At 38.2% G+C, this 13884-nt stretch overlaps 1 protein-coding gene across 4 annotated transcripts in view; it reads right to left on the bottom strand.

The window, feature by feature from the left end:
• The window catches only part of KCNQ1 (potassium voltage-gated channel subfamily Q member 1), a 583123-nt gene that overhangs the window by 189490 nt on the left and 379749 nt on the right, over positions 1–13884 (bottom strand). The gene's annotated exons all lie outside the window — the stretch shown is intronic.

The following is a 13884-nucleotide window of genomic DNA, read 5'->3' as shown; positions in this document are numbered from 1 at the left end:
TGAGTAGTTTACAATAAGTCACTACTGTAAACTATTTAGTTTTCAAAACACTAATACACTTTGTTATCTTTTATAATTCATTAGGAACTGGTTTTTCAGTATAGTTTTAATTTTTTTTTAAACATTTATAAAATGATAATCTTTTCCTTATAGTTATAATAAGACTTGTACTGATGATTGTGTGTGCTTATTCATTCTTATGGCAAACAATCTTAATTTTGTAAAAGCCCATTTGAGTGGCATTAATGTAGTTTCTTCTCCATTTAAAATACATCAATTAACAATAAATCATTGAATTTTCTTCCTAGTAGAGTTCAATGCTTTTAGTAGCTACTAGTGAATGAAGACAGAGCAGAGCTGGCCTTACTTAAGATTTTTCCAAAAGCATTATCTTTGTAACTTATTATCGGTAACAATGATGATTATTTACTTATACTGATGCAGGCTTCAGCTGCTACTGTGCAGTGTTGTCCTGACTGTATTGAGTTGACAGCCTTCATATCCTTTCTGAGATGGGAACATCACATAAAGATCCTTTGCATGTTTGGGTTTCTTGCATAGTACAACTCAACACTATTAACCAAACCTCTTGAGTCACATAAGCACTTTTTTCAGAGCATCTAAAAAATTTCCTTGGGGCATGTTTCCTCTGGTCAAAGCTTTCCATTGTGAAAATGATGAAACTACTTTGTGGGCAATTATAGTTCTACTTTTGTAGCTCATTCAGTAAAAAACAGCATTCCTTGAGGAAAACAACATCCTTTTCTGCCTGCAAAAACTGCCTCATTTTCATTTTAAAAAAATCAGAATGAAGAATTCTACTTTTTCAGATACAACGATTGTCATGCAGCGTGTGGGGGCATCCTGGGATGCTGCCAAATCCTTTGAACTGTGAAGTACGAGGAGAAAATCAGATAACCTAAGGAGATATATGCAGGCTCAGACTTGTCCCTGCCTAAACATTTGCCTAGTCCATCTGTAAGAAGGTAAGCACTGTAATATGTACATTCGTTTTTGGAATTGGGTGCTCATTTCACAAAAGTTATGGAGGGGTAACTTGAGTACAAAAAGCTTGAGTACCACACACTAGAAAACATCATTTATTTTAAAGTCCTGGTGCAAGTCTTCTCTACAAGTTACTATGTGAGGTAAGGCAAGGTTCTTTGGGTAGATGTGATAGCTTTTATTTAATTAGATGAACTAAATAGTTGGAAAAAAGTCCCTGCTTGCTAAGAACATTTTTCCAACTATTTACTTGGTCTAATCAAATAAAAGCTGTCACCTCTACCCAAAGAACCTTGTCTGCCTATGTCCTTAGACCAACATAGCTACAACCAACAACCCTGTTATGTGAGGTAAGGAGCTTTTATTTAGCTAGATACCTAGCCATTAACCTTTGAAAACCATGCTTTCGGGGTATAATTCTGCAGCTGGATCTGTCTGCATATGCAGACCCTTGCTCCTTTCTGATACCCTATTAGTCTCTCTCAGTAAAGTTTTATACAGCTACAGATGCCTCTGCTCATTCCAGGGAGGATCATGGTTCAAGAGAATAGGAACAGAAGTGCAGTCCTCTCAGCTGGAACAGAAGTTTCATTGGGATAACTCCCAGGGAATGGATGTACCCAACTGAAAGTGTTATCTTACATATCCATCCTTCGGGTCATTATTTTGGCATCTATGTGCCTTGCAATTCCTGCTTAAGCAGAAAGTCATTGTTTTTTAACTCTACTAGTTAGGTTTCATTTAAGTGCCACTGGTCATGTGATTTTTACCTTGCTATTAAATAAGCATAGGTATGAAAGTCTGAACTGTACTATAAACATAATAGTAACCAAAAAAAATATGAAAAAAAATGACAGTAAAATACTTTGGTGTGATTTTGTTTTGTACTTTATTTAATTTGGGATCTTTTCTTCAAGCGTGTTAGATTTTAGACATGTACACACAGCTGCCAATAATGTCAATGGAATCATCAAGCTTCTCTAAGAGAATCTATCTCATAAATGAGATAGTCATCAATTAGAATAATAAGGTATCCATTGGGGATCTTCATTACATGATACTAGATGGTTTTCCAAAGCAACCACTTTTCAATCAATCCTTTCCCCCCACCTTATTCTTCACACCAGGACTCCAACAGCACTGCCCCCCCCCCCCTCCAATTCACCCACCACGTTTTTATTGCTAATACTGACAATGTTAATTCTGCACACAAGGCTCTGCTTATTCCCAGAAATTAAATACTTTTGTAATGAGAGAAGGGAATAAGGAATTTAATTAGTAGCCAAGGTTATGATTCACAGTTGTTTGATCTTTTGAGCAAACTAGTAACTTTAGTAAATTCTGAGTTTAAACATTAACTGGTGCAATTTGTTTGTATGACCATTTGCGACATCTCTAATCTCTAGACAGACAGCTGGTGTATTATCATGTCTATAATGCATTAGGTCCTCTTAGAATTGCACATTTGTCACCTAGCCATACAACCCATTATCATTCTCAAAGTAGGGTTTTCATTAATACATTTCAGAACACAAGGAGCAATGGAAAATTTTAAAAGTGCTTCTTGATATAGGTAGCAACATTCCTTCACTGCCTGTAGGCCAGGTTCTGCAAAGTGGGCTGGAAATGGCTGATGGAGAACTCTTTTTGTGCAAAGGAAATTCCCCATGGATGGAAAACGGAGGTAATTTTACCTCCTTCCTCACATCTCGTGCAGAAGGTTCACAGGGGATGTGGGGTTGCAGAGATCAGATCCGCCATGCGACTATCCACAGGCCAGTGACAAAGTGGGACTCCTCTGAACACCATGGCTACCTTATGCTAGGGCTGGGATTATGTGATGATGAGTGGTAGCTGCTGGTGGGGGCTGTATGCTTTTGAAAACCTTCTCGTTTCATTTTAGTCTCTAAAGGAAGTGGGGTTGACTTAAAATTCTGGCCTCTTGATTTTATGGGATTGGATTTAGCCAGCTTTGGCAAAGAGTTAATTGATGAATATACCATGGGTAGGTCAGAGAGCAGGAAAGGCGAGGTGAGATTTAAAAAAGATTCAGGAGTTATTTAATATTTTTTGCAAGCCAGTAACAAACAACACACACACACACACACACACACACACACACACACACACACACAGAGTTGCCTTTCGTATAATATACATAAAGCCATGAATTAAGGTTAGGTGTTGTGTGGCACTATTAGGAAATACGTGGCCATTGCTGAAGAGACTTGTATTTGTTTTTGCCTAATAACCAGTGGACACAGTTGACACATTATCTTAAAACAAGCTGAAGAGGATTTTATGTCTGTAAAATCCAGACTGAGCTTCAAGTAACACCTCAGTTGAATCCTGCTGAAGAGAAGTCAGGTAAACTTTTATTTTACTTTGGTGCAGGGCAGGCAGTGGTGGTGGTGGCACTACTGGAAGGGGTGACTATGGGGGGCTACGGGGAATTTTGGGGTGGCTATAGCCCCCCCAAACCCCTTCCCCCAGTGCCACCCCAGCTGGCAGGGCATGCGGCAGGGCGGGGAGCTGCTTTGGATCCCAGTTGCAACCTTGCAGCGGTGACAGTGTGGTCCAGAGCCAGGGCAGGGCGATGACCTGCAGCCTGCATGCCCTGGGCAGGTGCATGCAGGCAGTGGGCCACGGCTCTGCCCTGGTTCTGAACCATGTTGTCACCACTGCAAGGAGCCAGGGAAGAGCCGCAATCTGCTGCCGTTTTGCCCACCCCTGCCTTAGACCAACACAGCTACAACCAACAACCCTTTATTCACCTGTGTAACTTTTCTGGATCTGAATAATTTCATAGACTGTAGCTGACCAAATTGAGTTTTCCTGGGGACTACTCACATATGCAGAGCTAAATACATGGCAGGATTCAGCCTCAGATTATTTATACCCCCTGCATAGATTCTCTTACTCTAGGTATGTGTATCCAAGGGCACACTGGTAGCTTAAATAAATGAAAAAGTTAAAAGAATATAACAATAAAACGGTCCAGTGTCCTATGCCAGACTGATTCTTCTCTTTTTTTTTCCATTATGTAAGGCATGTTACAACTCTGTACATTTAAAAAACAAAACAAAACAAATGAATAGTTCATCCATGTCTGAACAGAGCTGACTATTTTACACAACATCTATATGCAGGGAATATGATACTGGAAAGCAAGTGCATAACAGGCACACTTGTTATTCTTTAAAAGGATTTATGCTTATCAGGGAAAACCATGTGTGCATTTTGCTGTGATAGATCAGAATCAGTTTACCCACTAAATGCCTTGACAAATAGTTGATGAATAACAAGTTACACCAGATTCAGTCATGTCAATTTGACTGTAATCCTTTAAATGTAGTGGAAGCACAGCTGCATTCAATAATGTACATTCTTACACTCACAAAGACAGTACACAGATTGCATGAGATTTCCAGTGGGCTTTAATTCACGGAATGGAGCTCTGGAATAGGCAGTGAAACCCTACGTCAATGGGAATTATGCTTCTGCATTGACTGGGGTATTATAATCCCTTGGTAGCTGACATCAATACTGGGTCAGGAGGGCCAATGGATTAACACAAACCAAGACCATTTATATTCTGACACCTACAAAAAAGGGTATTTATTTGTACTCATAAACATTTTATACATGCCCAACAGATAATATATGGGTCCATTTGCATATTTGACCTCAGTGATTCTTTTTAGAAAGGCATTCCCTAACATTTTAATGCATTTATGAAGGTATATCCTTGCTTGCAGTCCTATGTTCACAAAGGGTCATGGTGAACCGAATTAAATTTCGTAGGTGCAGGCAACTTCCTGCAGATTCAGGATCTTAGAATCTCAAGATGAAATATGGTTTAAAAGTTGCACCTAAATGAATTTAGCATGTATAGAAAGTTGGGGAGGGATGTACTCCAAGAAGAAAATACCATATTTTCTAAAAAAATAAAAAAAAAAAAAATTGGGAAAAAAAAAGATATTGTTAGTTTATAACATGGAAAGCATTACATTTTTTTTTAAATCACTTGCTAGGGAATTATTTAGTGTTTTTTAATTGACCATTAGGAATTACTGTATTCTAATTGCAATATGCAAAATTATTCACATGCTGAATTCAGTGATCCATAATTCACTGCATGCTTAATGAATCACAATTAACTACAGACCTATGGTAACTTGCTTTCAGAAAGAATATCTCAATACGTAGTAAACTGGTACAATGTATGTGATTTTCAACTTTTCATAAAAGATTTCCTTTCTCTATTATGTCTATTTAAAATATTCTGATCGCCATACACACCCAGAAAAAAAAGCAGGAAATTCCAAATTTGAAGTCCACAATCCATGCTTAGCTCACGTCAATGTCATTCCTTTGTTTGTTTTTTCATAACTGTAGGCTATGGGATGGATCACCAGCCTAAACGTTGGATTTCCTGCCTTTTGTTGATTTGTGTCATTGTCTTCAAGACCTGTGTACATCTTGCCTAGCATATTCTCCAATATTAGATTTTGCTCATAAATGTGGTACAATGTACTAAGTGGCAGCAAATACCATCTTTTAAAAAAAAAATCTTCATTTTTTTAATAAATCCTTTAATAATTGCATTCAATATCCATTCATTTGCTTGCTTCAGGAAAGTTTTCCAATATAATGATTTAGTATTAAGGTAGATATTAAAGCACTGAAAGAAAAGGTGATGCTGATTTCCTATTGATATTGTCTGTATTTTTGTTCACTTGTAAAACCTTTCAGTATCAGAACGACAATGTTTGCCACAGTCCTTCCAAGGTACACAGAGACTGATATTATCTGAGTTTAAAGGTCAACATTGTCTATTCAGAATTAGTTTTCTTTGAGACCTCAACATTAGCAGGAGAGTAGCAGATTTATAATATCTTTTACAAAATACTCATTTTTCAATAAATCTAGCAGAGCTGAAGTCAAGCTCAGTTTGCAAGCATATTTAAATTCTCTGCAGTCTTCTTGGATTTCTGACTTAAGACACAGCTAAAGTACTGACAATGAAGGCTGCAGTTGGTTGGCTTGAAGTTTTTGGCACGAGTCATTATTTAGACTTGAACTTTATCTTTAACACATCAGATTTTAATAATACACTTTGCAAGTGAACTGGAATGTATTTTCCACATAGGCACTGAAAATTGTTCGTTGTAACAGAAACTGGTGGAAGAGATTCAGAATAACTACATTAAGCCATTTCATTAGTGCATTTAAGTCTAATGAAATCTTTCATCATTTGTTCTCTAGAGGCTTTTGGTATAGAATTTGCTATAGGCCAAGGTTATTCTTGTCTTTTCACACATTCTGTCATTCCCTGCCCATTATAATCCACGGAGCCTCTCATTATGGAGTAATGTTTTAAATGTTATGGGTTGAAATGGATTAGGTTGCAACTACATGTATTCTATATAACAGGAAATGATTGACCACAGTATCAGAAAGTAAAATCAGAGTCATTGGCTATTGAAAACATGCTACCCAGCTTTCTTTTCTTTTTCTCTCTCTTTTTTTGATCAGTGTTGGATCTTGGAAATCCATGTTTACTTCTAATGTACTTTTGTAAGCATTCTTATGATGTGTTTACTGAGAGCTCTTGACAAAAGAACTTCACCCATAAGCAATTCATAAAAACATCTTGGGGACGTAATATTGAAAGCTGCCTTCAAGTGCTAACAAAAATACAATGACACTATTCGGACAGTATGGATCCAAAAATTAGGTTTGGTGAAAACAATCTCTGCCAAGCTTAACGTTAATAGAAGTGTTTTCATAATATTTTCAAACTTGTAGAAACTGTTTATTTTTAAAGGAACAGCATTCCTTTCTAGCGTTTGTAACCCAAACATCCCAGCTGCCTGGTAATCTGTGATTAGAAACTGACTATAAACACAATTAAACTGATTAGTCTATTGGTTCCCTGATAGCCACACTCAGTTAGATGCAGAAAATAAATAAAGAGCGCAAGTGGTGACAAGTAACTCTGATTTTTTTAATTCTTTCAGTTACAATAATTTAAAGGTGTTCTTAGTAATTAGAGCTGGACACTGCCCCCTCCCTGCCTTGCATGCTGGGATTCGTCCCCAGGGCCTAGCACTACCCCTCCCACTTTGGAATAGGCCCTAGAGACCCAACACTGCCCCCTCCTCCCCTTGCATCCTGGGACTGGGTCCTGGGGACCTGGTGCTGATTATGCTAAAAAACCAAGTTCCAATTATTTTAGGAGTTGAATGTTCAAGTTTAAAGTCTGAGGCTATTCAAAAGTTGGGCAAAGGCTTACATAAAATAAATTATTCTGATGAATGTTCTCAACCACAGGCTTTTCACTTTGCTCCCCACATCACTCCCCCCACTTTTCCCCCTCAAATGTCCCTCTACATCACAACACACCCCAAAGTTCTTTGGCTGCAATTCTTTGCTTCCTTGCTAATCAAAACAGAGGTCCTCTTTCAGACTCATTGCTGAGATCCCTAATTGCTCAGTAATGTCCAAAACATTAAATTTAGAATGTAAAATATTTCAAAATCAAGCTGAAAGCACCAAGTGATACTTAAGTTTCATAATATGTGAAAAAAACTTCAGTAAAATGTATTGAAGTTTCTTTCACATAATATGACACTTTTTAAGAATAGCCTACAAATAATTAATAGGTAGCATGTTAAAATTAGCTTAGCTTCTTTGCTGTTCCTACATTAGATCTTTTATGTAAAATGAAGAACATACAACTATTTTAATTCTGACAAGATGCAAATACTACAGTTAAAGTCACATGCAGCAAGGAACCAAACTCTGCTGGGATTAAATGGATGGAGTATCAGTGATTTTAGTGGGCTTTCTACCTCATTATACTTGTAGAGACTGTGGCCTTCACTATCAACATTTGGCCTGGAAATCTGGTGAGCGCAGTCATTTAGCATGAGTGGATCTAGAGGATATGGAACATGCTGTTGCACCTCTACTTCAGTACATGCATATTGAGCTCTTGGAGTTCACTGGCTTTGTCAGTACAGCTCTAGAACCGCAGGGGTGAACGCTAGGGCTATGCAAAGCTGCAGGTGCTGATTCGATTCGAAGGAGATTTGGCCTGAATCCAAATTGAGTCAGGAGACCAATAAAAAGGTCCAAATAAATTTGAAACTCTCCCAATTGATTCGGAAAAGATTTGGAGAGCTTCGGAGATTTGGGTAGTCCCCAAGCTGTCTGCTCCAGCCAAGCAGGGAGGCATGCTCTAGAGCCCCTCGACTTCTGGCTTAGGCCACTGCACGCATGTGGCAACATTTCTGGAATCAAAAGTGAATGTCTGTTCATTTGCTTATTGGCTCGATCTACACAGCTTAGATTAATGTGAGACGACTGAATTGATTCAGCCTCAGGCTTTTTGACCATCTGTACTTACCCTAAGGGAGTAGAAAGTGAGCATCAGGGAAAGTAAAATTACAGGCACCAGTATAAAAGGAAGTAACACTCTCTTCCATGCCCATATCTTATCCCTTTTGGTTAGATGTTCCTTCTCCATTTATCACCATGGCCACTAACTTTGAATGTCAAGCTGGTAAAAGTTATGCTACTGCACTATTTATATGTACCCAACCTGCAGTTTACACCATAACCTGGCTCTTTGCTAAATTTGCCTCAGAGATTTCTAGGAGCATTTTTGTTTAAAATTTCAGTTGCACAGCTGAAAACAACTGTCAAATATGCATTGTATACATTAACAACTGAAACCAAGTGCACAAAGCAATACTGATGTTCTCCCCATGAACAAGGCTTGCTAAGAGGCCTCTGATGTTTGATATTGCAGCGCGCAGTGTAGTTTATTTTTACCATATTATTTAACACACTGCGTCCCACTTGGGAATTTAGACTCATCATACAATGCTACTTTCAGTAAAATCTTAGTTAACCTTTCTTGCTCCAAGACAAAAGAAAGAAATCTTTATTAAATCAGCAGCTCTCACTGGGGATTCATGGCAGATCAAAACAATGTGGCATATCACCACTTATTAAATTGCACATAATGGCTCCAGCCACAGCCTCCTTCAATTTTCTTTTTTCCACCAAATAATATATACATTTTAAATAGTGGCAAATGGAAAGGCAAAGAGATGTCTTACTTCACACAAATCAGTCACTGGTTTGGGGCCAGATTCCCTGGTACATTTTGCTGATTTCTGCCACCCTGACTAGGCAAAGCGGCTGAAAAACAGCATATCCCAGAAGTTCTGGACAAATGAAACTATGCACAGTTACGACTGACAAAATAAACTAGCTTTGCTGTTACAGTGACAAAGGTTAAAGGAGAAAAATAAAAATCTCTCTAAAAGGAAATGATCATCATCTTGAATGGCCACATCTACTAGAAAAAAAATACCAATAAAGTATTTCAGTGGTTTTCAGCTTTCTCCATCTTGTATTATAAAATGAAGATTCAACACTTCTCCTATTTAAGCACAGAAACAGGAAAGTGGGTGCAACTCCACTAAAGCCCTAGGCTGTGAACTCATGTGCTATTTCATGGCTGCAAGTACTTATCTATCTTGGGGAGTCGAAGCGGGGGAAGAGAGGTGGAGAAACCAGATACAGAAATCTAAATCTCTCTCACTTTACACCTTATGTAATGTCAGAGGTCAGCAGGATTCCACAGGTGGCTAAGTCAACCCAAATATTGGCCTACTGTCTCTATCAGGGTTTTGAATGCAATTTATACACAGTGATATATAAGCATGTGCTTACAGCTGCACTTTTTAGCAAGAGTCTCCTCAAAAAGTAAAGCAGCATAAAAAACAAAGGGTTTTACTTCAGTTTGTAGAAGCTGTGATTAAGTCTCCATGTTCCAAGTCTTTGTTGGATAGGATTGGAACACAGAGACTTTTACTTCCCTTTATAGTATTCACTTCAATACTATCATGAGCACAAAAGACAGTTCAAAATTTAACTCAAAACTGCAACTTTTACAACTGGAAGCATTCTCAAAGATTTGTTGTTTTACAATGGTGGAGAAACACATGGGATTTTAACTTGTGGAGAACAGCCTTTCCCTATAAATCACAGAGTAATCCGAAACCTAGAAACAACACAGGGGCTACATTTATGGATTTAAAACAGATGAAGAACAAACTTGCTCTTAACCCTTTCCCCATAATTTCTTCCATGTACAAAATGAAAACTAATACATATGATCTGTATAGAAATTAACATGGTAAAAAAAAAATTGAAGTCAATACAATCCTGAAACCATCTAAAACCTCAGCTGTTGGGCTAGCTTCCCTTAGGATACAAGTAAAGGATTGTCCTAATGTAGGGTATTGTAAAATAGTTAGAGCATAATCCACTATTTGGACTGTTCTTTCATCAACTTTTATTTAAGCAGTTTATCTTGTTGAGATTAGGATCTCTTTTATAAAGAAAGACCTGGCAAATGTAGGCCTCTGGTTTTGAATGTCAGGCCATATTTCACTGGGAAAGCTCTAACTAGCACCCTGTCGTCTAACTAGGAGGTTATAAACTACTTAAATCAGGCAAAAGGAGAACGAATACTAACAACTTAATATTTTCTCCAAATAAATTTGTAACAGGACAAAGAAAATACAAGGACAACTCATTTATTGTCTTTTCAGGCCTTCATGTATCCTGGTGTTTATTTCGCTTTTCATTGGGTCCTTTCCTCTGACCAGAGGCCCTTTACCCAAGGAAAAACAACCTAAAATAAATTGGATTGAAATACCAATGCAAAGAGACTTCATGTGGTAAGTGTGGCCAGGGAGGGGCTCAGCCCCCATTCACATGCATTCATTTCTAGGCATAATCAGGTGGTGAAAAGTAAAAATGGGCCAGCATGGAAGTAAAATGCCACTTCAAGTTAAGCCTCTGCACCAACAAAACTATCCTCTGGGGAATAAGGAAACTTTAACCAGCTGACCTAATGCTTGAGAAAGGGCACTTGAAAAGGAGAAGAATAAGAAAGATAAAGTAAAAAAAAAAAGGCTTATTCTAATATAACTCATTCCAAGTGTACAATGCTCACTAGTTGTAAGCAAACCTTTATCCCTTTATTGGCCCCCATTCAGGAAAGCTAACTGTGCTATAGTCCTTCTTGGTTGATTAAAATAGTTAAACATCTGTTAATGTGCTTTCCTGAAAAGGTTCCAATCTAGAAAAAGAAATTGCTAAAAAGAAGCGAGATGCTCACTTACATTTCTCTGAAAAGTAGTAGAAAATACCTTAACATATTCTAAAAGCATCCCGCAGGCTAATTTACATTAGCATTTGTTACTGTCTGTCATTGCATTGCCCAAAGAAGCCAGTCATAACAGAAGGTCCATACTGAGATAGTTTAAGTATACATACACACAGACCCAGATGTGGCCCAGCCCCAGAGATTATCCAGCCTATAGCAACCGTGGTCTTTTGAGGTAGTTTTGTAAAATGTGTATATTTTGTAACTATATATTTAATATATTCAAGTGAAACTCAAATCGGTTGGCTAAAAAAAAAAATTAAACATTTGTGTAACAAAAAATACTTCAGGAGGTTTTGGAGCTTGTATAAAAAATCATCATAAAATTTATAAAACCTTCTACAAACAATCAGATCAAGTGTCAGTACCAAAATTTTAATCACTGGTCTCATCTATGACAAGGCAAGGTCAACTCTGAGTTCTAAACACCCTCAAAATAGTGTCTGAAAAGTTCAGATCCAGATCTCAAATTGCAACACTTGAGCCCAATAGACCACATTTTCATGAGGCACCTAGGTTAAGGACAGATGTTACACATAAACTGGTTTAAGTGATCAGAAACTGATTTAAACCTGTAACAGAACAGAAGCTCAGTGCATATAAACCAGTTTCAAACTGTCTGACACTGGTTTAAAATAAACCTGGTTGAATGTAATATCAGACTTAACTGATTTGGGTCAAACCATTTTATGAAACGTCTGTCCCAGACCCCTTCCTGGTTCAAGCTAACTTATAGTCCTCCAGCATCCCAGCATGTTTCCAGCCCTGAACTGTGCTGTGCTGTGCTGTCTGTTTGAGCAAAGAAGGGTTTAGGGGGAAAGGGAGAGGTGGAAAGGCAGGGACTGCTCCCCCTCCCCTCCAGCAAACCCTGGCTGAGGTCTGGGGTCAGGGATGGGAGTTAGAACCACCATCCCCCAAGTATAGAGCTGCCCTGCTGCTAAACTTACTGAAACTTACTGTTGGCTGAGGCTGTGAACTACATATCCCAGAGGTACCTGGCAGCAGGAAGAAGTGATGTGCAACCTTGCAGTGTCCTGATGCTGTGATTCTGGACTGCAAATCCCAGAGACCCTGGGGCCAGCAGGAAGAGGAAATGAACACACAGCCCATCCTGGCTATGTGCCAGAAATCCATGCTATAGTGCCCCCTGGCTTCTGGCCTCAGCCACTAAAGGCATGTGGCTGCATTGCCTGAACGGAAAGTGAATGTCTGTCCAGTTATTTCTCAGTTTAATCTCTGCAGTTTAGACTAACCTGCAAAGACTGAATTGATTCAGCCTTGGGCTTTCTGACTGCCTGTACTTAGCCCTAAAGATGCAGGTACATTAATTAAAGCTTAATACAGCAACAATGTGAATTTGAGATAAGCGGCAGCTTATTTACAGCAGCCATTTAATAAAATGAATTTTTCATTTAGATTATATTTAGCAAATTAAGTGTGTTATATAGTCATATTCATCCTCTTCTGTGTTCATCCTGTTCCAATTGTAATGGCCTGTCAAGAACCAACTTGCAATTCTAAATCCCTGATTTTGCAAAAACTTATTTGGGCATATGAGGAACTTTTATGCATGACTAGTTTATTAAAACTGAAGTGTAGTTCTGAAGTGTACAAAGATATATGTGTGCTGAAAGTACTGTAGAATCGGGGTTTAAATCTGCATTCAGAAGTCTTTTAAGGTGGCAACAAATTATTCACCCGAGCAGAATTTCAGACATAAGTTTACAGATTCAATCAACAATCCTTTTGACAAATTTCCCCAAACATCTAAGCTTACTTTTGAGATATAATAGTTGAAGAACATGCTGTGTTACTGTAAAAAAACAGAAAAAGCTTTATGAGCTGATATGGTGGAGAAAGAAACCGGCTAGGGCTAAGAATTCTGGTATTGGAATTCCAATTCTTTCTATGGCTTCAAAGGACAAATCAGTTCAAGCAATGTATTGTATGGTCTAGTTGTTCCCTAGCAAGTTAGGTATAGAAAATAGAATGTATTTTAATTACTCAAAAATTGAATGCTTCCCAGTAATGAATTCAGTATACCTATATCTCTTAAGATAAGCTTTTCAAAGCAAAGCATTTTATGATGGTTTGATGCTGCAGACTACACATCATGAATACTCCTGTCTCCACTTCACACTATACAGCTCACTTACTTCTTCCAAATGAGCATTAATTATGATGTTACCTGTCACCTACACTTAGCTCATCTTTCTTCCCCACCTTCAATTTTCTCTTTCTTCCTGTCAGAAATTTCTTTTCCACTAGCCCCTCCCATTTGCCCAATGATGATCTTCTATCCTATTTCTTGATGCCCCTTGTGCCTCCTCTCATCTCCTCCTTTACTCCTCTTCTTCACCTTCAATTGTACTCTGGCCCCAGCACAATGATCACATCACAAACACTCCCTCTTACTGCAAACATCACACTCTTATGCAGTTATTGGATGCTTTAGGCTCCCCATCTTAAAAAAGTAACCTTCAACTCCACATGCCTTTCCCTCTCTTTACTGAATGCATCGTCTGGAGGTTTTCACCTGTAATCTTAGCTCTAATCTTAGATTTACCAACCTTCTATTGTTTATTAGGGGTGTGCGAAGTGGGCCCTATTCAATTCGGATTCAG

The sequence above is a fragment of the Alligator mississippiensis genome, chromosome 2 (genome assembly GCF_030867095.1).
Source record: "Alligator mississippiensis isolate rAllMis1 chromosome 2, rAllMis1, whole genome shotgun sequence".
Lineage (NCBI taxonomy): Eukaryota > Metazoa > Chordata > Crocodylia > Alligatoridae > Alligator > Alligator mississippiensis.
This window is presented reverse-complemented; position numbering and strand designations above follow the sequence as displayed.